Genomic DNA, 24673 nt, shown 5'->3' with positions numbered 1-24673 from the left:
ACTTTTGAAAATTAGCCAGTGAAAACCTTATGGATCACAATAGAACATTGTCTGACTTGCTTGCTTTGGACACTTCATTAGGAGGGGTCAATTGCTGAAGGAGAACACCATGTTGAGTAAAGCAGAGGGTCAGCAAGTGCAAGACAGACCCTTGGGTGAGATGGATTGACACAATAGCCACAAATATGGACTCGAACAAATATGTTGGAGATAGTGAGGATAATGCAGGACCAGGCAAAGTTTCGTTTTGTTGAACATAGATCACCAGGAGTTGGAGTCAACTTGACGGTATCTATCTGCCTGGGAAAGAGTAGCTGAGGTAGGTTGGAGAACAAGATCATTGGAGGAAGAAGGTCAAGGAACTCAGAGGACAGCTTCTTGGGAGGATTGTCTATTTGAATCTTGGAATCATCAAGAGTTAAGCCAGGAGTAATGTTTAAGACAATGACAGGAAGTAAATCTGGAGCTCAGATTTTTAAGAAATGGGCGTGGTGGCGATGAGGTGTCTTCAGATGCTTGCCACAAGTAGAACAGTGTGAGGTATAGTCTAAGGGCATAATATTTAAAGGTACGGGCTGGGAAGGTAATCTTCTATCTACTAGGGCCAAGGGAATGACAATGGTCTTCATAAAGCATAGTTTCTTCAACTCTGTCTCTGGAAACTTTATTCATCAAGAAGGTAGATGAAAGCTGTCTTTTTTTTTTTTTTTTTAAGGCAGATTTTATATTTTTTCCCCCTATTTTTGGCGGTTCATCTACTTTTTCATTGTTCGCTAGTGTGAAAGACATTGTTGGTTGCTGGTAACCACTATCTGTAACTCCCTTTTGCCTAATACGTTCTAGCTACTGTTGGGTATGTGACACCATTCTGGCCAATAGAATATAAGCAGAAGTAATCTGAGTGAGGTTTCTGAGAAAGTTTTTTCTTTCCTGAGAAAAAGAGACAGACTTAGTAGTCATTTCCCTTTTACTCTTGCCCTTCCTACTTTTTTCCTTTCTGGAAAGCAAGATGGGCAGCCTCTAAGCTGCAGCAGATATCTTGTAACCATAAGGTGATAAGTATGAAAATAAAGAGTAACACAGTAAGGGCGGCAGAACAGAGAGACAGGAAGTGTCCATGCTGAAACACTGCCCCAACCCAATGTCTGGGACTCTTGTCAAGTGAGGCAAGTAAATCTCTATTTCTGTAAGCCAGGGCATTAGTTAGGTTTTCTGTAATTTGTAGCTTGTTGCTTCCTTAACTCATACAGCTAGTTTCTCATGAAGATAAACATGTTAGTCGATTGGGTTTAAGAGGGAATTTCACAGACTTATTTGTGAGTGGAAACTCTGGTGGCGTAGTGGTTAAAGAGTTCGGCTGCTAACCAAAAGGTCAGCATTTTGAATCCACCAGGCACTCCTTGGAAATGCTATGGGGCAGTTCTACTCTGTCCTATAGGGTTGATATAGGGTCTCTAGGGTCACTATGAGTTGGAATAGACTTGATGGCAACAAGTTTGGTTCTGATTTTGTGAGTAGCCTTATTTTGATCCATCTGTCAACCAGAAATATTTACTCGACCTTGGCCCATCCTCATGTTACTGTCTGATCCTCATTCTTAACTTCCTTACAGAGTAGCCCATGCATACTTTCTCCACTCCTTCACCTTCCATTCATGCATCAGGTCACTAGAGCTGGTCTCTAGAGTACTTCCACCGAAACTGTCATTGACCATTTCTTCCTTCTTTTCCTGTATGCGCTTCTGCATACCACACTTTCCTAGTTCTCGACTTTTGAATGGTTTTCCTGATTCTTTTCACAACTCCTTGACATCTGGCTAACTCTCCCATTGTCTGATCTGGTGCTCTCCCCTCAGCCTCTCTCCTCTCTTTTCCTCCTGTCTTCTTTTTCACTCTCCAGATTTTCCCTGGATTGTTTTATTCACTACCAGATTTTTATCTGCTACCAGCAGGTCAGTGATTTATAAATTTATAATTTCAGTCCAGACCTCTCACTTGATTCACGTTTTAACTGCTTCTAGAACATTATATTTCTAGAACGTTATATTTCCCAAACTGGACTTAATCATCTTTTACAGAAATCCTACTTTTCTTTCCTTTTTTTCCCCTTCTATCACCCCTACTCATCCAAGTGCTCAAGCAAGGACTTTTGAAGAGATAGTTAGCTTTGCTTTCTCTTTCCAACATTCTCCATGTCCAATTGGTGAACAGCCCTGTTGATTGTACCTTGGAAATATTTCTCAAACATCTCTCTTCTCTTGTCTATCCTCATTGCAACTGCCTTTGTTGAGGACCTTGCCTGACATGTATTCTCCCTTGGCTCACTTCCAGTGGAGAAAAGTTTACTCTTTAAGTTACCATCCTTATGAAGTTCCAGCCTCAACTTTTTCAACAGCATCAGTCCCATCTTCAACCTTGGTCATCTCTGGAGACAGAAAGACCTGTGATCAATCGGCAGCACAGAGCAGCTGCAGATCCTTGTTGGTTGAGGCTCTTTCTAGCTTTGCTCCATCCAGCTTTCATCAAGGGCTCATCCCAGAAAAGCAGTATGCAGAGAGGATGGCTTGAAGGGCACCTGCAGTCTGAATCCACCCCTATATCAAACCACATCTACAGAGAGCTAGCTAAAAGGAGATAATCAAGGGTGTGATTTATGACTTTACATACCCCTTCTTTCACCCAGGAGAAGTTTCTGTCTCATGTCAATACCGAGAAGACTGAGTTGTGCTTCTCGTGAGCAATCGGTAACATTTATGTAGAGCATTTATTTTAACTCTTCATGTGTGGCTTTACCTCCTGTTTTAACCCTGGTTTTTCATTCTTCTTTGACTCCACATTTATTTTATGCCGTTTTATATTTTGTATATTCTTTAATGCTACCTTCAAAGTGGAGAACAAACAAACAAACAAATAGTTCAGATCCTCATTATCTCTTGCCCTGGGTATTTTAATACTGGACTTCTTTCCCACCTCAAATTTCTTTTTCTATATGTCCTTTACTTACTAATCACAGCACTCTCCTACTAAAAGAATTTAGTAGCTCCCTCCCTTGTTCTGTAGCAGGGTATATAAGGCCCTTCATAATCCTGCAACTATCTTTTCCTAACCTCAACTCCCACCACTCTCCAGTGCCTCCTCTCCAGCGACACCAAACCACTCATGTCTCCCTCTGGAAGTGTGTATTTTCATACTTCTAAATGTCGTACTGGATCCTTGGTGGTGCAGTGGTTAAGATCTATGGCTGCTAAGCAAAAGGTCAGCAGCTCAAACCCACCAGCCACTGCTTGGAAACTGTATGGGCCAGTTCTACTTGTCAGCTCCGATTAGTTCTTCAAGACCCATGCCAAATGTGACCTTCTCTGAGAATTAGTTTCTCATTCCTATAAGTGCTTATATAACACTTTCTGGATGCTTTTGCTAATAGTAATTATCATATCGCGTTATGCTGAGTTGTTCATTTGTATATTTTTTCATCATTTGTTTTCATTCATCTTCGTATCCTTTGGACCTGGCATAGAGTAAGCGCACAACAATAGTTTGTTTTGATTATGCAAGTGAACATTAGAACGTTTTTGGTGAGTGTCCTGTGGCTGACATTTCACCATGTCATGGGATATAGTGGACATATGACTTCTTGGATTTGTGGGTTTTGCTCAGTTACACCAGTAAATCCCTTTTTCATTTTAAAGTTTCGATTCCAATAATATGTTTATTGAGTGAAATAGCCATCTCTAGGTCAAAAGAACCAGAAGTCATAGTATTCTGGTGGCTCATAGTAACATCTGGGGTCCTGTCAGTATCTTTTAAAAATCATTCAGTCAATTTGTAATAGAATTTTATTGACTAGGAGGTCAATGAGAAATCAACAATGACTAGGCTTGTTGAGTGAAAAGTGGGAGCAAAGGCTGTTACTGGGGATGCTGTGTTTATGATAGATTACTGCATGATGGACCATTTTGAACTGAAAAGCAGACTTGGTGCATTTTGTTAACCAGGAGTCAGACATGTACCTTAGCACCTGTTTGCCAACAATCTGCTACTCCCTGGGAGATGCAAGTAGTTTTTGATTGCCTGCTAACCTAAAGGTTGGTGGTTCGAACCCACCCAACAGTGCCATGGAAGAAAGGCCTGACCATCTACTTCCATAAAGATCATAGCCAAGAAAACCCTCTAGAGTAGTTTTACACTGTAACACCCGGGGCCACCATAAGTCAGAATCAGCTTGATAGCAATGGGTTTGTGCCTTATTTCCTCAACTAAATTGAAAGCAACCTGAGACTAGGGTCAACGTGTTATTATAGTCCAGCCCAGTAGCCGAGCACACTGATGGCATTACCACCTGACTCAGCCTCATTCGAATATGCACATGACGTGGGAGTGGTTCTTACTGTGTCATGGGAACAGGATCTATAACTCAAGCTGCTCCCAAAATAGAACATCCCTCTTCTTCCCCCTGCTGTAGGCCTCGTAAGTTTTGTTTTGTTTTCTCCATATTTGGCTGTGTGGGAAGTCATCTGACTGTGGGCCCTAGGCAGGGACTAATGAGCACATGAGATCTTAGGGTTCTGATCCAAATTTGACGGAAAACTCAACCAACGGATGGGCTTTTGATCAAGCAGGAAAATCAGCCAGCTCTGAAAATATACCCAAGAAGTGAGACATTCTCAAAAGGCTCACAATGAGGATTTTTCTGACCCTGACCCAAAGTCGTGGCTGCATTCATGCAAAAGAGCCTCCTGGAGACAAAACCAGAAAGCCCTAAAAAGAGATTTTCTGTTAGGAGTTAGTACACACTTTCAAGAAGAGCTGACCCCAAAAGTGAGGCTGTGCCGTGTGGAGAGATTGTCCTGGAAGGCTTTCTTCGCTCTTCAGCTCTGGTGTTGTAAGACATGTCAGAGATTAAGTATGCTCCCTGTATCTGTGATATCAGACAGAGTGGAAAAAAAAAATGCAACTACATATATAAAATCAATCTGTTAGTGCAGAAGTTAAACATGGAGACACCAGGACATTAGAATTAGCTGCTTTGAACTTTTTTCTTTTTTAACCTTTAATGTTATGATGACCATGATGATGACCTTGATTTGATCCCAAAGGGATCAAACAGCATTTGACTAGTTCCAATTATGAAAAGACAAGTATTGAGAAAATATATTTTGTTCATTGGTTCTAGGCTGAAGGCATCTGTGGGAGCCAAAGAGCTTATATTCTTTGGTTTATATATATATACACACATATACATATATATATGTATGGTATCAGTAGAGTGGGGGTGGGCAGGGTGAAAATAGCATCACGCTAGTTTTCGATAATTTGCATAACATTCTTAGAACATGGTCTCTCTATGACCTTTATGAAATGAACAACTAGGCCAAGGAGAACAGGACAGAAACAAAACATGTTTGTGGGAATCTTCCAGTCTTTGCTGACATAATGCATCTATAAGGCATATTTGAAATAGTCAGCTGTAGGATCCTTATTGTGTATGTCAAGTGGTTGCTTCACTATTTAATACCTTTTAGACAAGACTAAGTTGTTAGAGAAGTTTCCAGTGTTTCCCTGAAAGGTGATGACAAAGTGTTGGTTGCATAGGGCAGAACTCAAAATGATGGAGAGATTTCATCACTATGAGCTACAGCTCCTAATAAATGGTAAGGGACAGAACTGCTACTTACAGTTTGCCTGTGTGGTGTGGATATGTGGAAGGAGAATAGCAAAGGAATAAAATGGACTGATGGCATATTTTGAGAGTCTCTGCTCTTTTCTCCACATTTTGAATGAAGTTCAGTGAGCACAACGTTTCTTATAATAGGCTTAGGGGTATATGTGCCACTTTCCTTTAGAAGTAAGCCGATTTTCATCGCATAAAGTGCCAAGAATCTTATGGAGAGGTTAAATATTACAAAACTAAGTTTTGAAATGAAAGCAATTTAGTTGTATCTTCAAGCAATGCAATTATTTTATCATTTAAAACCAAACTCAACCAAATGCCTCACTTTTTTTTTTTTAAACCACGTGAAATCATTTTGCCCTTTATTTTCTTTTTAAAGTTTTTACCTCCTTAGCCAGTTGGTACAGGGCAATAGTGAAGCTTGAGAAGTTAACCTAAATGTTATTGTTAATTGCCATTGAGTGCCTCCCAACTTAGGGTCTCATCTTCTAGCACTATGTAGGACAATATTCATAGTGTTTTCACTGGCTACTCTTTGGAAGTAGATTACCAGGACTTTCTTTCTGGCCTGTCTTAGTTTGGAAGCTCCCCTGTAACCTGTCCATCATGGGTGACCCTGCTGATATCTGAAATACCAGTGGCATAGCTTCCAACATCACAGCCACCCCAGTATGAGGAACTGGCAGATGGGTGGGAAAACCCAAGCATAAAACCAAAAACCAAACCTGTTGCTGTCGAGTCAGTTCCAACCCTTTTAAATGCCTTAATGCTGAAGAAAACTCACAATCACCAATGTGATTCGTAGACCCAGGACGGCAGTAAGTTGTGAACGAAATGCCAACAGGCCAAGAATTACTGCTATGCAGCATTGCACAGTGAAAGTTTGACCAGCCCCACAGGTCTATTTAAATAGATAAACTTTTCTCCAACTCAAATCCCTCAATGCCAATCTGGTTCTAATTTTACTAACATTTTGTCAAAGCTGTTCTTGGACTGAAAGCTTGCCTGCTGAGTTTTAGCCCAAGGCAGATTTTAATGGCCAAGTTCTACAGGCATCAAATGGAGGAGGAGTTAGCACGAGGGTGCTTCCTCTTCCCAAACAGTGACAGCCTGCTCTCTTGTGAAAACGCCATAGAAGTATCACAAGTTAGGAGACACTGGAACATCTCTGACAGGAAGACTGGAGTTTAATCACTTCTCTCCCCTGCGTGATGCCACCCAGTGCAGGCATTTCATGTCCTTAGAAGTTTTTGAGTGCTCACACTGATCAAAGCTTCTGGGAGTGAGAGCTAATTTCACCTATACACGTTCCTTTATCCCAAGTTCTGCCTTTCATGTATGAATTTCCCTCTTCCTAAATTGGATTTAGCTTTGACTATTCACTCATCATTCATTTGTCCCGTTTCTCTTTTCCCTGGATGAGCAGCAGTAAGACAAAGGAAAGGGGATTGAGATGTCTGAATTGCCTTGATGAATTCTGAATTATTGTGTAGACATTTGAGCTTTTTGCTAAAAGTTTTTAATAAGAAAACAGTGCAGAGATAGGCCATGGCTGAAATTTCACCTTCCTATTCTCCTTATCTTACAATGGACATAATTTTAACTAAAAAAAAAAAAAAACCCATAATTTTAACTAAGACAAGTTAAAGAGAGAGACCACCACCTCACTGTCAGTTTGCATAGTGTGGTAGCTTGCATTTTGCTAGAAGCTATGCCACGGATATTTTAAATACCAGCAGAGTCACCCATCGTGGAGAGGTTTCAGAGGACCTTCCAAACTAAGACAGACTAGGAAGAAATGCCTGGTGATTTATTTCTGAAAATTAGCCAATGAAAACTTTATGAATCACAACACAACATTGTCCAACTGGCTTGCTTTTTACGTACCATGAGGAAGGATCAATCTCTAGAGAAGGACATCCTGTTTGGTGACGTAGAGGGACAGTGATGGTGAGGGAAGCCCTCAGTGAGATGAATTGGACCAATAGCCACAGTGATGTACTTGAACATGCTGGCGATTTTGAGGATGATGCAGGACCAAACAACTTTTCATTCTGTTGCACATAAGGTCGTCATGAGTTGAAGTCGAAGTGATGGCAGCTATCTATCTATCTAATCTACCTATCTACCTGCCTACCTACCACCTGCTGACCTTCTATCTACCTGTCTATCTGTCTGTCTGTCTGTCTAATCTACCTATCTACCTACCTACCTACCTACCTACCTACCACCTACTGACCTTCTATCTGTCTATCATCCACCTAACTACTTTCCTATCTGCCTACCTACCCAGTAACAAATGAAGTGACTGATGCTATAAAATTTTCAAGGTGGTTCATGCTAAGAGATTCAGCTGGATCAGTTATGCTAAAGGGCACCTACTTGCTGGCAGGGTGGTCCAGAAGTAGGGAATTCCCAACCAGAAAGCGGCTGGCTAAAATCTGCACATTAATGATTGGTTCAGGAACAGCCACCTAAGGTACAGCTTCAAGAATGATTGATAGCTTTTCTCTGCTTAACCCTCTTGAACTCAAGGAAGTCAAAGAAACGAGACCCACTAGAAGTTGAGGCTTCCCAAGATCTACATGGCAATTTTTGACCCGTGTCTATGTATGAAAAGGTAGAAGAAGAAAGGGGCTAGTGGAAACATATTCCCATTGCGGTCATGACTCAGGCAACAGGTTAATCTACTTGGAGAAGGTCAAACAGTGTAAAACCCATCACAGACACCCTTCCTCCAACCACTCACACTAACCAGCTCTGAGTTCATGTATTCTGTGAGAAAAAAGAGAATATAACTTGGAGCTAAATATTCACTTCCTACACGGCATTCACTGCCTTTGTCTTAGTGGGAGTGCATTCAGTGGCTGATCCCTGGATCCTCACGAGGAGTCCTATCACTTGGTACAGAAGTTCTTACAAAAAAATAAAAAATCAGCTGCCACCACCTTTGACCAGGCCCCACCCCAGACCAATTGAATCAGAATCTCTGGAAATGAGACGTGAGCATCTGTGTTTTTAATAACACCCTAGGCGATTCTAACTTACAGTCAGCATTGAAAACCAAAGAAAAACAGCCTTAGACTTTACTACACAAACTGCGAAAGCAGAACGAATGCAGTGACTGAAGAAAAGCAAAACTTGGACTATTTTTCTACCCAGCCTATACTGGATGCCTTGGATGTCCATCTACACAGACGTTTACTAAGTGCATTCATGTCTAGGTCCTGGGTTAGGTGGTGAAATTCTTACACACTTATATGCATGAGAATTACCTACAGACCTTGTTAAAATGTAGATTCTGTTTCAGTCCATCTGGAATGGGGCTGAGGTCCTGCATTTGTGACAAACTCCCATGTGATGGCGATGGTGCTGGTTCATGGACCACTCTTTGAGTAGCCTTTCCCTCTTTTCCTCAGCAATTTCCTGCAGGGCTATCACAAGGTCTGACACAAGACAGAGAGGTCTGCTTGCCCATTCTAGGTCTCCCTTTCTTTTTGCTGCCCCGCCTTCCTTTTGCCTCTTCATGCTCTGTCCCTTTTCTTCCCAACAAAATCTAGTCTCATAAGAGGCCCAACATCTACGTGTGTCTTCTAAGGACAACTGATAGCAGCTTTGCTTTAACTATTTAGCTCTGCTCCCTCCTACTTCCTCCATCCCTGTTTTAACTAGGTTGTATCAACTTAAGCCGAAAAACTGATGTTTTACTGAAAATATTTCAGGCATCCATGAGGTTGTCTGTGAGAGAAATTTTAGGGGGTGAAGGAGAGATATGAGGGTAAAAGAACAAAACAAACCCCCCAAACAAGTTACCATGGAGTCAACTCCAACTTCTGGCAACCCCATGCCTGTTGGATTAGAACTGTGCTCCACTGGGTTTTCAGTTGCTGATTTTTCAGAAGTAGATCACCATGCCTTTCTCCCAAGCCACCTCTTGGTGGACTAGAACCTCCAAACTTTTCATTAGCAGCCCAGCATGTTAGTGGTTTGTCCAACCCAGGGAACCCACAGGGTGGTGAACATTTTGGTAACACCGCTAAGATCACACTACATAGGAAGAATAGATGACATTTACATCATTGTTTTATGTATTGACACCTTGTCTCCCTCACTGTGACAAAGTTGTGACCTCAGTGAAACTGCTTATGTATTGAATTCCCTTTGCGTCTCCCCTCATAATAGTACTTATAGAATGCATTTAAAAATGCATTTTATTTTGGAGAATTTGAACATACTCTAAAAATAGAACCCCATGTGCCCATCACTGAACCACGACAAACATCAGCACCTGACCAGTCCTATTCCATTCACATCTCCATCCACCCTTCCTCCCGTCAAAGTCCTAGACATCATTATTGAAAGCTCTTTGTACGCCAGGCTCTACTCTAGTGATCTACATATGCTAACTCATTTAAACCTCACCAAGCCCCTATTAGGTTGGTGCCATTATTATCCCCCATTTTACAGATGAGGAAACAGAGGCGCAGAAAGAGCAAGTCGCTTGCCCAAGGTCACACAGCTAGAAAGTGATGGAGTTAGTACTTCAACCTGAGCATTTGCTCTCTGGAATGAATGTGCTGAACCACTGGATTATACTACCCAGTGGGTTGAGATTTGAAATGAGCCTTTTTGTTTTCCTTGCACTAGAGTTTATGCTCCCTGTGAGAGGCAGGAACTAGTGATATTTCAGCCCTGGGTTAGTGCAACTTTCTCCTTCTACTATTTTCCCAAGACCATTCGCAGGGAGCTGTGGGTCCCAGAGGGATGGAACTTCCTGGCTTCGTGTTCCTCAGTGTTGTTTTACAGGTTAGGTTGACTATAGTATTTACGGCATGGAAATGGCAGCTTACCAAAACAGTGTCGTATGAGCCTACCTTTTGTGAAGAAAAATAGTATACAACAGTATTTGTATACGAACATACACCAGCTATTTACACAGACATACATATAGAGGAAACCCTGGTGGAGTAGTGGTTAAGTGCTATGGCTGCTAACCAAAGGGTCGGCAGTTTGAATCCATCAGGCACTCCTTGGAAACTCTATGGGGCAGTTCTACTCTGTCCTACAGGGTCACTATGAGTTGAAATCGACTCAAGGGTACTGGGTTTGGTTTTTTTTTTTTTTTGGTACATAAAGAGACACAACCAGATATACATACAGACACCCGCTAGGCATACACACGTATACACACACAGACAAGTTTGGTATTATCTTTCGAGATCATTTTCTATGCTTTTACAAACGTGCAAAATTACCAAATAATCTTTCTTCCATTTTCTCTTCTGGTGGTTTCAAAGTTACATACTCCATTTCTATTCTCAATTGGTTAAATATTTTTTTAGAGTCCAGTGTTTTTTATATACATATTAACATATATTTTAATAATCAATTTATATTCTTCTCTAGAGACCAAAACAAGAACCTTTACTTCTTTTCGCTTTTCCTCCACTTTAAATATTCACATAATCCAAAACAGCTCTTTTGAATAAATATTTATTTAGAATTAACAATTCATTTCACTGTATTCTTAGCTTACTGGTATTTCTTACATCCCTCTCCTTTCTTCGATTTTCATTTACACCATATCTGGAGTATATTCTGCAGTATATCTTTAGGAGATCATCTGTGGCTGCTAAACCTCTTGAGCGCTGAATGTCTGAAGATGTTTTCATTTGACTTTCTCCCTTAAAAAGTAGTTCGGCAGGTAATGTATGTTCACTGCTCCGTTGTTTCTAGTGTTGCTAATGAGAAATCTGATGTTAGTCTAAATTTGTTCTTTTACAGGTAATCTGTCTTTTCTTGGGAAATATTTAGTATATTTTATGTATTCTTGAGGTTCCAAGTTTTCACTTTGATCTGTGTTAGTGCTGAGTTAAAAAAATTTCTGTTGGACACTTGATGGGTGTGGTGATGACACTCTTTCAATCTGAAGATGCATGTTCTTCTTTGTTTCTGGAAGGTTCTCAGCCATAATTTCTTCAAACATCACTTTCCTTCCTTTTTTCTCTTCTTGTAATAGTGTATGTCCAATTACTACCCTTTCGCTCTATGTGCTCTTGTTGTCATTTATTTTACTTCTACCTGTGCTATGTTGTCAGGTGGCCTGAGCTGGTTCTAACTCACAGTAGCCCTGTGTACAACAGAATGAAACACTGCCTGGTCCTGCGCCACCCTAGCAATAGTTGTTACACTTGAGCCCATTGTTGCAGCCACTGTGTCAATCCATCTCATTGAGAGTCTCCCTCTTTTTTGCTGACCGCTACTTTACCAAGCATTATGTCCTTCTCCAGGGACTGGTCCCTCCTGATTACATGTCCAAATCTCACCAGCCTTGCTTCTAAGGAGCATTCTGGCTGTACTTCTTCCAAGATAGATCGGTTCATTCTTCTGGCAGTCCATGGTATATTCAACATTCTTCACTAACCCCATAATTTGAAGGCATCCGTTCTTCTTTGGTCTTCCTTATTTATTGCTCAGCTTTCACATGCATATGAGGCGATTGAAAACACCACTGTTTGAGTCAGGCACACCTTAGTCCTCAGAGGGACATCTTTGTTTTTGAACGCTTTAAAGAGGTCTTTTGCAGAAGAGTTGCCCAATGCGATACGTCATTTGATTTCTTGGCTGCTGCTTCCGCGGAAGCTGATCATGGATCCAAGTAAAATGAAATCCTTGACAACTTCAATCATTTCTCTGTTAATCATGATGTTGCTTATTGGTCCCGTTGTGAGGATTTTTGTTTTCTTTATGTTGAGGTGCAATCCGTACTGAAGGCCGTGAACTTTAATGTTCATCAGTAAGTCCTTTAAGTCCTCTTCACTTTCAGCAAGCAGGGTTGTGTCATCTGCATATCGCGGGTTGTTAATGAGTCTTCCTTCAATCCTGATGTTGCATTCTTCTTCATAGAGTCCAGCTTCTTGGATTACTTGCTCAGCACACAGATCGAATAAGTATGGTGAAAGGATACAACCCTGATGCACACATTTCCTGATTTTAAACCATGCAGTATTCCTTTGTTCTGTTTGAATGACTGCCTCTTGGTCTATGTACAGGTTCCGCATGAGTTTATGTTATAAACACGATAATGCATTATTATTATTTTTACTTTAAGTGGTTAAGAGGATTTTAAAGAAATCTATACACACACATATATGGAATTAAAAAAGAAATTGTTTGATTTACTAGCATATTTTCTGTTTTTGGAGTTCTTCATTCTTTCTTGTAGCTCTTGGCTCCAAGTTTAGGCAGTTTTTTCTCTTCCCAATATCAGAGCCAGATTTGTTGTGGCACTAATGAAGCTTAAGCTCCAGAGTGCCTCACTCAAAAGGAGCTCCAAGAGTGCTGAGTGTTGTTAGGAGTTATAGAGTGTCCTGGTGTGGAGAAGAACCAGGCTGCAATCAGAAAGCATTTCTGATAAATTATGAAAAGAGAAAGGTAATTTGAGAATCTCTGATCCACCAGGAATTTGTTGGGATTTCTTTTCTTATTCTAATTAAAATCCATGTCTCTAACTAATATTATAATTAAAATTTTGTATTCTCTTTCATAACGAGGACCCCTAAATTGTATAAACTTCGGGTCCGCACGTAAACTCTCATCCACCAAAGTTGTAGATGGTTTTTTTTATTACTTTTTTTTCTTCTGATTATAAGAATACAACGGGACACCAGTGTCCCATATAGTGCCACTGTATGAATTTAAAAAGGCACCTTCTCTGGATAGACGTAATACCTGGGTACCTGACTTGGAGTGCCCCATGGGCTTGATGTCCTTCCTCAGGGTACAACCTGAGGCAACCCTGATGGTCAGTGTGAAGGATTTAGAAAGCAAAGAGATGGAAATGAAGATGGAAATAAAAAAAAATATATCCTCCCCTAAAATAACCAGGGTTTATGTTTTGATGTGCAATATTTTCATACACACATACACAATTGGCATGTTTCATATCCAGTTTTTTATCTTACCTTTTTTGTATAGCATTACACATTAAGTATGTTCCCACATACCGAAATACTCTTTGAAACACTATAGTTGGCTGCGTAATAGTCCGTCACAGGACTTTATTTATTTTATGAACTTCTAATATTGGTCGTTTAGATTCATACCAACGTAACATTGCATAGAACATCTCTATGCATATATTTTGGCCCCAGCTTCTCAATATTTCCTTAGGACAGATTCCTGGAAGTGGAGTTATGGGTCAAATGGTATGATCTTTTATTTTAAAACATTTAAGAAATATTCCCCAAATCATTTCTGAAATATAATTTATATATATAGACTACCTTGTCCTCATTATACTTCCATGCCTCCATGACATGGTTTTAATAAAGCCTACGGGCCCTTACTCAGGCTGGCTCTTTAGTTTCTGGAAATCTTCTATGCTGTTGATTTGGTTATGTGGCTCTAGATCAGAATAACAACTCACCCAGGACAATTTAAAGTCCAACCTAAATTTTGCAAAACTATCTCATTTCTCCACCCTGGAATGAAGCAGACACACATGTCTGACAGCATTATAAGTAACTCAGATCAAAGTATTGATCAGGAGTGGATATGTTGTTTTCCAGTGGGAGGATGAGGTTGGAGAAGCCAATCCATTCTTGCCTCTATCAGCCATCTCACTGAAAAGCAATTGGGCTAATGATACCAACTTATAATTGTCAATTTATTTTAGCTAGAAAGTAAACAGTAACTCATTGCATTGTCACAGCAGCTGTTAAGAGGATATTGTTGAAGACGACAAGTAACAAAGTTGATGCTCTTCTTTTCTTGTGTACTTTTTAAAAAAGAGAAACAAAAAACAAATCTTTTTTTAAAAGGGAAGTGGATGGTGCACCATTTTTTCTTCCTAACAACAACAACAAAAAAAAACCCACATATTTTGGCCTTTGACTAAAGTTCTTTTCTGACTATCTGATTTTTGCTCTCGGCAGAGCTCTGTCTTCTGAACTAGATTATACAGAATTAATCGGAGGATAATTCCGTGCTCTTGATTTCGTAAAATAGACTCAAACAACCCCAGGGAACCTGAACAAACCCTTGAAATACTTTAATCCCGAGTTGTAAACCTGCAGCCTTTAGGCTGAATCTGACCTATAGATATGTTTAGTTTGGTTTACAATGTTTTTTATCTTAGGAATAAAAATAGCTATTATTTGTTAAAAATTTACTGTATGCATTATCCTAAACTCTTTACATGTGTTATCTCATTTAACCCTGTCAATAATCCTATTAGGTATTATTATTGTCTTTATTCTTCAGATGAGAAAACCAAGTCATGGAATGTTAAAGAACTTGCCCAACAAAGAATTTGAATAGACATTTCACCAAAGAGGATATTCAAATGGCCACCAAACACATGAAAAGGTGCTCAGCCTCATTAGCCATCAGAGATGCAAATCAAAGCCACAATGAGACACCACTAGGATGGCTAAGATAGAAAAAACAGGAAACAACAAATGTTGGTGAGTATGTAGGGAAATTGGAACCCTCACCCATTGCTGTTAGGGATGTAAAACAGTACAGCCCTTGTGGAAAACAGTGTGTCAGTTCCTCAAAAAACTAAAAATAGAACCACCACATGATGCAGCAATCCCACTCCTAAGTATATTTCCAAAAGACTTGAAAGCGGAGAGTCAGAGACTTGTACACTAAGTTCATTGCATCACTATTCACAATAGCCAAAAGGTGGGAACAACCTAAATGGCCATCAATAGATGAATGGATCAACAAAATATGGTACATACGTACGTTGGAATACTACTGAGCCAGTAGGAGAAATAAAGTCTTGATACATGCTATAATATGGATGGAGCTGGAAGATATTATGCTGAGTGAAATAAGCCAATCATAAGAGACAAATATTGTACGACCTCACTTATAGAAAAAGACAAGGAAAGACAAATGCATAAAGAATAATGTTTATTAGTGGTTACCAGGAGCAGGAGAAAGGGGGAGAATGGGGGTTAACGGTGATGGAAATACCACATTGATTAAGGGTAGGATTGCACAGCTGACTATTGTAATTGCTGTTGATAAGTTGTACACCTGTAATAAAATTGAATTGGCAAAAGTTTTGTGATAGATATATTTACAGCAATGACAAAAAAAAAAAAAAAAAGGAGTAACTGCTGAGGCTGATTATGTACAACCAAAAACCCCACGGGATTTGGTTTCTTGGTTTGGAGGTTTAGGGTCATGGTTTCATGGAGCATCCCAGTTAATTGGCCTAATAACATGTTTAGTACCTCTGTTCTACCTCCTAGTTAAACGTGTAATGCCTAGGGTCTTGAATGCTTGCAAGTGGCCATCTAAGGCAAAACAATTGGTCTCTATTGGCCTGGAAGAACAGAGAAACGAGAGTCAAGAATAGGAGCAGGATATGGAATGTGTGGCTTATTGCCTCCAAGAAGAACTGCCTCCTTTGCCATGAGACCAGAAGAACTGGGTGGTGCCCAGCTACCGTTACTGAACATTTTGATCACAGATTCCATAGAAAAATCCGGATCAAAAGGGGAAAAACGCAGAACAAAATTTCAAATTCTTGTGGACTCCAGACTTCCTGGATCCATGAAGGCTGGATGAACCCTGAAACTATTGCCCTGAGATAATCCTTAAACCTTAAAGCAAAAATATCCCCTGAAGCCTTCTTAAAACCAAACAATAGGTTAACTAGTAAAAGAGGTCTGCCTTGAGCATTATGCTCTTTTAAGAACTATCTATATGAGATCAAATTGACAATAGCAACTTGAAAGATTAGATAGGAACTTTAGGAGGCAGTGAATTTATGTTATTGGGGGAGGAACAACTCAGAAAAGAAGTGTGAAAACGGTTACACAACTTGAAGAATGCAATCAGTGTCACTAAGTGACGCATGCAGAAACCACTGAACTAGTGTTTGTTTTGCTGTGTATATTCTCAATAACAACCAAATAAATAAATTCATATGTGTGTGTATATATATATATATATATAAAGAACTTGCCCCATATTGAAGTTCGTAAGAAGTAGAACTGGGATTGGAGCCTAGGCAATCTAAATCCAGAACCCACCTTTGTAACCATTACAATGAACAAGTTGGCAAAAATTTTTTTAAGTCAACATTTCCTATAATCATGGAATTCATGCCCTCTCTTGAATAACTGTCAGATGGTGAGTGCCCACTGAAGATGAAAAGCATTTTCCTTTTTGATAGGATGCATGCTTTTTCACCTGGTCTACTGGTCTACCAGTACTTCTGGTCTACTTCTTTCATTTTAACAGCTTGGTCTTAGTAGGCATTGGTGACTTCTGATCTCAACTGGAGTGGGGAGTAGGGGGTGATTTCACCCCCCCGCCAGGGAACATTTGACAATGCCCCCAGACATTTTTGACGGTCACAACTGCGGGCAGAGGACGTGCTAGTGGCATCAGGTGGATAGAGGTCAGAGATGCTGCCAAGCATTCTACAATGCATAGGATGGCCCCACAAAACAAAAAATTAACAGGCCCAATGTCAAGGCTGAGAAACCCTGATCTAATTCAGCCTCTCCATTTCATAGATGAGAAAATTGCTACCAGAAAGAAAAAGACTCGCTCCAGACCCCAGAGCCATCAGTGTCGAGGATGAGACAGAGTCCACATCTCTCAGCTCTCCCTTGACAGTCTCCTGTTATGAGCTTTAGGGGCAGAGGGTTTTGTAAATAATATCTTTCTAGTTTGTTTTCTTCAAATGAGAAAAAGGGAACTAAATATGACAGTGGTTGTGAAAAATCTTCATTGTCTACTCTATTGGTTGGAAATTTTGCTAATTAAGAATCCTCTAATTAGCCTAAGTGAAAAATTGTATGGCTTCAAAGCAGCTGCCAGGATCTAACTATAAATCACACCCTTTTCAAAGAATCTATAATGGTGCGTTTATTATATAACATCCACGTGTTGGGTGGGAATATGATTGCTTTTTTTTCTCCCTAAAGGGTACAGATTACAACTTAGAAGAGAGACACTGCTTTCTGTTTTGATTCAATTAATAAACAAGGCCAGGAAATTGACAGTAAATCTCTAAACTTTGTTCTTTATTGCGGGTTTTTATGATTTTTGTAGTCCGGTAAGATAAGGTGGTAGTCTAAGCTCAAATCTCTGACTTCTTTGCTTTGTGTAGATTCTACGCAGACTGTTGCCATGGTTCAACTAATGTGTTTTGAGGTTGAACATTTTTGAGAACTCTTGGAAGGCCTGAAATGCTTTACATAAGCCGGTTGTCTTCGTTAATAGTCTTTACTTGAAGGGCAGTTGGAAGACACCGAGTTGGGAGATTTACACACATTATGAAGAATGTAATAATAGCTAAAGTTCCCTATGTGCAGGCACTGTTGAAGGTGCTTTGTATGGATTATTTTATTTAATTTAATCAGTATTTATTGCACTGAACTCTGCTGATATATAAAGAAAATATATTATCTTACATAGTAAGTTCAAGGTAGGACAGCTCCAGGGTTGGTTAATTTGGTGACTCAACAATGACTTTAAGGACTCAGGTTCTTTTTATCTTTCTAGCCTGCCCTTCTCAGGATGGTTGGATTGGTCCACAGGGGAGATAGTCTGAGGTCAAAACATGGCTGCTGCAGTTCCGGGCATCACATCCTGAGATGACAATTTTCAATGGAAAGAGAAAGATCATCGTTCTCTCTCTCTCTCTTTTTAAATCAGTGACCATTTCCCAGAAATGCCCAAGCAGATGTTCCCACACAGCTGATTGGTCCGAAGTGTGTCACTTGTCCACTCTTTAGCCAATCACTGGCAAGAGAATGGGGGTTACCATGATGGATGTAGTGAAATACTAGATTGTGAGGAGAAGGGTTAGCTGAGAAAAATCAGGATTCTATTAACAGAGAGAAGGGGGAGTCACTGATCGGTAGTTAGGAAATCAACAGGGTCTTCGGTAACTATGCTAAATTTTTGGGAGTTTCTGTTTGCTGCTGTCTTACTTCTAGGCATGATAAAACCCTTCCCTTAGCAAATGGGTCAGATTTCATGCTGCAGGATTACCTAGTTGAATTCCAGAACGATAGTAAGGAGCACTGGTGGAGCAATGGTTAAGTGCTTGGCTATTAACTGAAAGGTAGGAGATTTGAACCCACCCTGCGCCTGCGGCTTTTCAGGAGAAAAGACCTGCTGATTTGTTCAAGTAAAGAGTCCAACCTAAGAAGCCTTGTGAGGCAGTTCTACTCTGTCATACAGGGCTGGAATTGTCTCAACAACACACAACAAAAACCACAAGACAACAGTAGTTAACTCCTTCAAGCTAAGAAAGACTGAAAGGACAGGTTACCCCACCCTACCTGCAGGCCCAGAAACTGGAGTCCTGCAGTCCATTGGTTGATGGTCAGTCCCCTGTGTTCTTTGCTCCAAACCATGACTCCACAAACTGGTGCTGAAAAAGCACTGAACCCACACCTACCGCTGTCCCATACGCTTCCCCTCTCAAAACCATAGGAAGGTATGGGGCTTCTTCACCCCATGTTGGTGACATTCCCTTTGAGACTTCTCATGAGATTCATTTTCAACTGTAAAATGAGATGTTGTGGGAATTAAACAGTACACCTGATGCTTAATTAAATGTAACCGCCATTAATAATATCTCAATTTTCAGTGACAACTTACCTTTGCTTTGCCAAGACTAAGCTCTAGGTTTTAGGGTTTTCCTTAGCATCCTAGGAGCCCAGTCCTGGCCTCAGAGATTGTGGGAAAAGTTTATCTTCTGATTTACAAACTGGCTGTTAGTGCCCTCCTCCCCTACTCTTCAAAGCTCTGGGCCTAATTGGAATGCAAATGTCTCCCTGGCAGCTGAGCATTGCATCTGTCAAGACGGGAAGGCCCTTGGCCATCCGGGGCGTGACTGTGGGCAAGAAGGACCCCTCCTCAGGGCTGTTCATTTTTGTGGGGAGAAAATGATGATGATGTATGAGACAGCGTTGCCTTTGGAGTCCAAGGAGGACATGACAGACAGAATAATATGGGAGGAAAACACTGTCTTCATAATGGAGACAGATGGCCTCTGCTTGTCCTTCTGGCATTGTTAGGGCTGGGGCTGAGCTGGGCCTTCTCCTGAGGAACTTCATTCGGTGGCAGGTGCGGTATGTCGGCCACACTGCCCTCAGTGGTAGCCTTCAACTGAGGCAGGGGTGATGGGAGAAACAAATGGAGGGGATTTGTAGGGGGGTTGAGTAGAGGCCTCAATTCCCCCTTGGCTTTGACATGCAAGTTTGTCAGGAACGACAGTCAAGACTTGACCATTTCATACTTGCCTTTTTTTTTAAACCCATTCCTCCACTTAACTCCACTACCCCCTCCCTGCAAAAAAAAAAAAACAAAAAACCCAAAAACCTAAGTTAAACTAAAACTGTGGGGTGGGGAGGGGGGGAACCCAGCCCAAATCATCCTCACCAAACTGTTCCTGCTCCCACTTTGGGCGCCTGCTCGGCCGCAGGAAAGAAAACTTAAAACTAGAGTAGAAATGTCATCTTTAGAAATCATCTTTTGGAGCAGTTTTATTAATTTCACGTCTCAGTGGTTACCACATGTTTGGGGAAGACAATTGATTTCACAGATCTGTGTGGGAGGCTGAAGATTTGGCTCTGAGGCGGCAGAAAAACTACAGCAAGCACAGACTCACTAACTGACACACAGCAAAGACGTTTGTTAAGGAAACTTTTCACTTAGTGGCTGCTTTTTTTTTTTTTTCATCTAATTTTTAAATTTATTTTATATTTTTAAAGAGAGGCTCTATTTCCTTCTCCCTCCACCCCTTTACCTCACCACCACCACCACCACCACCTCACCCCACTCCAAGATTTCCTCTTAGGAAAGTAAAAGGTAAACTGGACCAGGTGTCGTCATGATTCGGGGTTCCGGGGCCATGCCAATGGCTACCGAAGTGGCCCAGGCTCCAGCAGAAATGAGCCCTCACTGTCCAGTAAGGAATCTGTGCCTTGGTTTGCCACCCCTCCAGCTGAGGTCTTGCTGGTCTGAGCACAGTCACGGTGAGGTAGGGAGAGGCAGGTGATTCTGGTCAGTCCATGTACCTTCTTGGAATTTGGACAAGTCTACCCACAACTACGAAGATCACAGTTACAGTTTCTGGGTGGTATTTTTTTAAGAGGGAGGAGACTGTACTTTTGAAGGTTTTGAGATGTCAGCTGGAATGACTGCATTGCCCAAATAGAAATCTGTTCTGATTCTAAATACATAATAGGCCAAGCTGAAAAAAAAAAAAAATTACTAGATCTGTGGGTGGTAGTGGGTGAGTAGCTGCTGTTTTAGAACTTTAAATGTGGGTTCCTTGGCATTAGTTTTATTTAAAATAGAGTGGTAGCTCTTTACGCCCTCTGAAAAGTTAATAGCCCACCTTACACTAGATGGTAGCCCGCAGTGTGTTTATGTTGCTAATTATACCACCGCTGTAGAAGGAGTACTTGGCGCTTCAGAGAACTAACAAAAGACAAGAGTTCCTCCCCAAACAGCTTCCAGGATGACTTGAGACAGAGAAGAGGTTGATCAGTAGATCTTTCCGGGCCTGATGTGAGAGACAGGAGTGGAAAGGGGGACTTAGGTCCTTGTCCAAACATTCAGGAAATTCTTGAGTTGGTCACTCTGGCATTGCTGAGGCTCAGCTGTGGTCATCTTTTTTTTTTGGCCTTTTTGTTTGCTCCGACCTGTACTTCTTTGTTCAGTGGTATCAAGTCCAAATTGAACTGGGGGGACTTTTCCCACCATGGTTCTGCCTCAAATCATCGTGGTTCTTCCCTGAGTAGCTTGATAATGCCAAAGTAAGCCAAGGGACCTGGCTGAGCTGGTCATGGATGCAGACTCCGAATAACTGGCTCCATGAAGTTATGGGAAGGGAGGAGGTGCTGAGAGGGCTGGGCGTGGGTGGGATTGGGAGGCCGATCCAAGTTCAGAAGTCGACCAGAAAACTGCTCTGGAGCTCATCGTGAGGCTCCTGGGGCAACCAACTGAATCTCAGCTCTGTTGTTCCCAACCCGCTCTGTGACCTTGGTTGAGATCAAAACTCTCTGAATTGCTATATCCTCCCCAGAAAAAATGGGGCCATATTATATCAGCCTGCCAAAAAGAGGTACTATTTCAAACACTAAAGCATTACGTTTTAAAAAAAAAGTGAGACCCAAGGGAAGGAAGGAAAAAGGGGGCTGTGAGTGGAGAGGAAGTGACACGTTTCGTGAAATCGGAGCTTTTTAAAGTTGTTTTGGGCACAGTTTCAAGGGGAAGTGCCGGTTATTAAGACAAACAATCGCTAATCTAATCTCTATCAGGAGGCATATTCAAGTTCAAGCACACATTTTTTGACTCTTCTGGATTTTGGATTTTCAATTGAATGCCATAATATGAGTGTAAACCCAGTTGAAGGAAAACAATTTAAGGAAGAGCCATTTCTGCTTTCTGCTGCATGTAATGAAGTTGGAGAAAATTGATTAGCAATCAAGAACAATCTAATTGTTGTGGGCCTCTGCCTAAAACCCCCTTCCCTAGTTTTAATCTCCCTTTAATTAAGAACTCCTCCTTTGAAGGCTTCCCCATGACCCTGTTCTGGTCAGGCCGACCTCCTCCAAGCTCCTGTAGCAGCCCTCCCCCCACCAGGTGCACCTCCGTAGAGAACACATGACGCTGGGCTAGAATAGTCTGGTTACTTGTCTGTTTTCTCTACTAAACTGGCTTCTTGAAGACTGGAAACACCTGGCTCAGGCTAGAGACAGTATACATTAGGTTAATGTCAAATGTAGATGGAAAATAGAGGAATAAGGGTCATCCCTATATTCGTTTTCTATTTCTGTGTAACTAATTACTATAAATTTAGTGGCTTAAAACAATGCACATTTATTATTTCACAGTGTCCACCAGTCAGAAGCAGCCTAGCAGGGTCTTCTGCTCAAGGTTTCAGAAAGCTGCACTCAAGATGTTGGCCATGGCTGGGGTCTCATCTGAGGCTCAATTGGAGAAGGACCCACTTCCAAGCTCATCCAGGTTGTTAGAAGAATTCATTTCCTTGCGGTTGTATGACTGAGGACCCTAGCTTTATACTGGCTATTTGCTGGAAGTTACCCTCATGTCATGTCCTAGAAGCCACCAGCGGTTCACAACATGTATATTTGCTCCTTCAAGGCCAGCCAGAGTCTCTTTTACTCCAGTCGGCTAAGACAGAGTCCAGATATAATCATGGGAGGGACATTTCATCACCTTTGCCAAATTCCATTGGTTAAACGTAAACCACAGGTCCCTCCACACTCAAGGGGAGGTGTCATGGATTAAACTGTGACAAATATGTGTCAACTTGGTTAGGCTATGATTCCCAGTATTGTGTGGTTGTCCTCCATTTTGTGATTGTAAGTTTATGTTAAAGAGTATTAGGGTGGCATTGTAACACCCTTGCTAAGGTCACAACCCTGATCCAGTGTAAAAGGAGTTTCCCTGGAGTGTGGACTGCATCACCTTTTATCTTACGAGAGATAAAAGGAAAGTGAAGGAAGCAGAGAGTGGGGACTTCATACCACCAAGAAAGCAGTGCTGGGAGCAGAGAGCATCCTTTGGACCTGAGGTTCCTGCGCTGATTTGATCCCAGACCAAGGGAAGACTCATGCATCACAAGGACCTTTTTCCAGAGCCGACAGAGAGAGAAAGCCTTTCCCTGGGGCCAGCGCCCTGAATTTAGACTTCAAGCATACTAAACTGTGAGAAAATAAATTTCTCTTTGTTAAAGCCATCCACTTGTGGTATTTCTGTTGTAGCAGCACTAGATAACTAAGACAGGAGGGGATAATACAAGGCCATAAATCATTGGGTGTCACCTTTGGTTGTGTTCACCTCAATCTCTGTTCATAACTGATTTAACTATCTATCATAAGGACTTTCACTCCCCAAAGTCCATTTGTTTCTTTTCTTGAAGACTTGAAGGAGAGTAACTTAATATTTCTAGCCTGTGCTCCACTATCTAACAGTTTTTATATTTGGTGGTTGCTTGTTAAGAAAATAAATTGAACAACTGGACATTTCTCTAATCTTGTGCTATGTAAAAGTACTCATGCCAGTTATTAAGCTATTGGTTCTCAGCTCCAAATCTACTCTACTGTACTGTCTTTGTGATGCTGGGACTCTTGCAAACGATATTCCTCCTTTTTTAGCTTGCTTCCTCTTAAGCTCTTCCAGTAGGGGTCAGGAAGGCAACAGGAGGGGAGAGGGCACTTGTGCCTTCCTATTTGGTCATTCATGCCAGCATCACTTCATCAGTGACCCCTCATTCAGCAGCAGCAGCTGGTTCGAGTAGGTTAGTTCCAGTTTAGCTTCTTCCAGCACTTCCAGAGCCAGGCTCAATGTACCACTTCAGAGAGTAGCGCTAGCTAGATAGTACCCCCTCCAGGGAAGTCTGAGCTCCAGCTCCATGGGACCCCTCCATCAAGCTTCCCCATAACCAAAAACTAAAGCTGTTGCCGTCCAGTGGATCCGACTCACAGTGACTCTGTAGGACAGAGTAGAATTACCCCATAGGATTTCCAAGGAGCTCCTGGTGAATTCAAACTGCCAACCTTTTGTTTAGCAGCCGAGCTCTTAACCACCAGGTTCTGATAACCCAATCTCTTTTCTCTGTTCTTTTTAGGGGTAGTGGGCGACTTCCTGCAGTTATTGCCTGTGTGTTAGCTCACTGTTCTCATTTAGCTTTTTCAGTCTCAGTCATCTATTTAGCAAAATCCCTATATTCTATTCTCTCTGTTAAAATACCTAGTATGGTTTATTTTCTTGGCTATACCCTGACTGTTACAACCCTATAATTTTCATCTAAGTTGCTGAGAAATTGTAGCATCTATAGCTATTATGGGAATTTTACATGCCAAAGGAAGGTCCCTGGGTGGTGCAAATGGTTTGTGCTCAACTACTAATCTAAAGCTTTGTGGTTTGAACCTACCCAGTGGAGCCACGGAAGAAAAGCCTGGCAATCTCCTTCTGTAAAGAT

At 41.3% G+C, this 24673-nt stretch overlaps 1 long non-coding RNA gene across 2 annotated transcripts in view; it reads left to right on the top strand.

The window, feature by feature from the left end:
• LOC111750318 (uncharacterized) overlaps positions 1-23697 on the top strand; it is a 107055-nt gene extending 83358 nt beyond the window's left edge. Inside the window, exons 7-8 of one of the 2 annotated variants that reach the window (XR_010318103.1) lie at positions 14935-15137; positions 22560-23697. This is a non-coding gene — a long non-coding RNA (uncharacterized LOC111750318). Of the gene's footprint in view, positions 1-14934; positions 18475-22559 lie in introns of those variants that run through there. The other variant, XR_002785478.2, reaches the window with a different exon arrangement.
• The last annotated feature ends 976 nt before the right edge of the window (positions 23698-24673 follow it).

This window comes from Loxodonta africana, chromosome 16 (assembly GCF_030014295.1).
Source record: "Loxodonta africana isolate mLoxAfr1 chromosome 16, mLoxAfr1.hap2, whole genome shotgun sequence".
In the NCBI taxonomy this organism is placed as follows: domain Eukaryota; kingdom Metazoa; phylum Chordata; class Mammalia; order Proboscidea; family Elephantidae; genus Loxodonta; species Loxodonta africana.
This window is presented reverse-complemented; position numbering and strand designations above follow the sequence as displayed.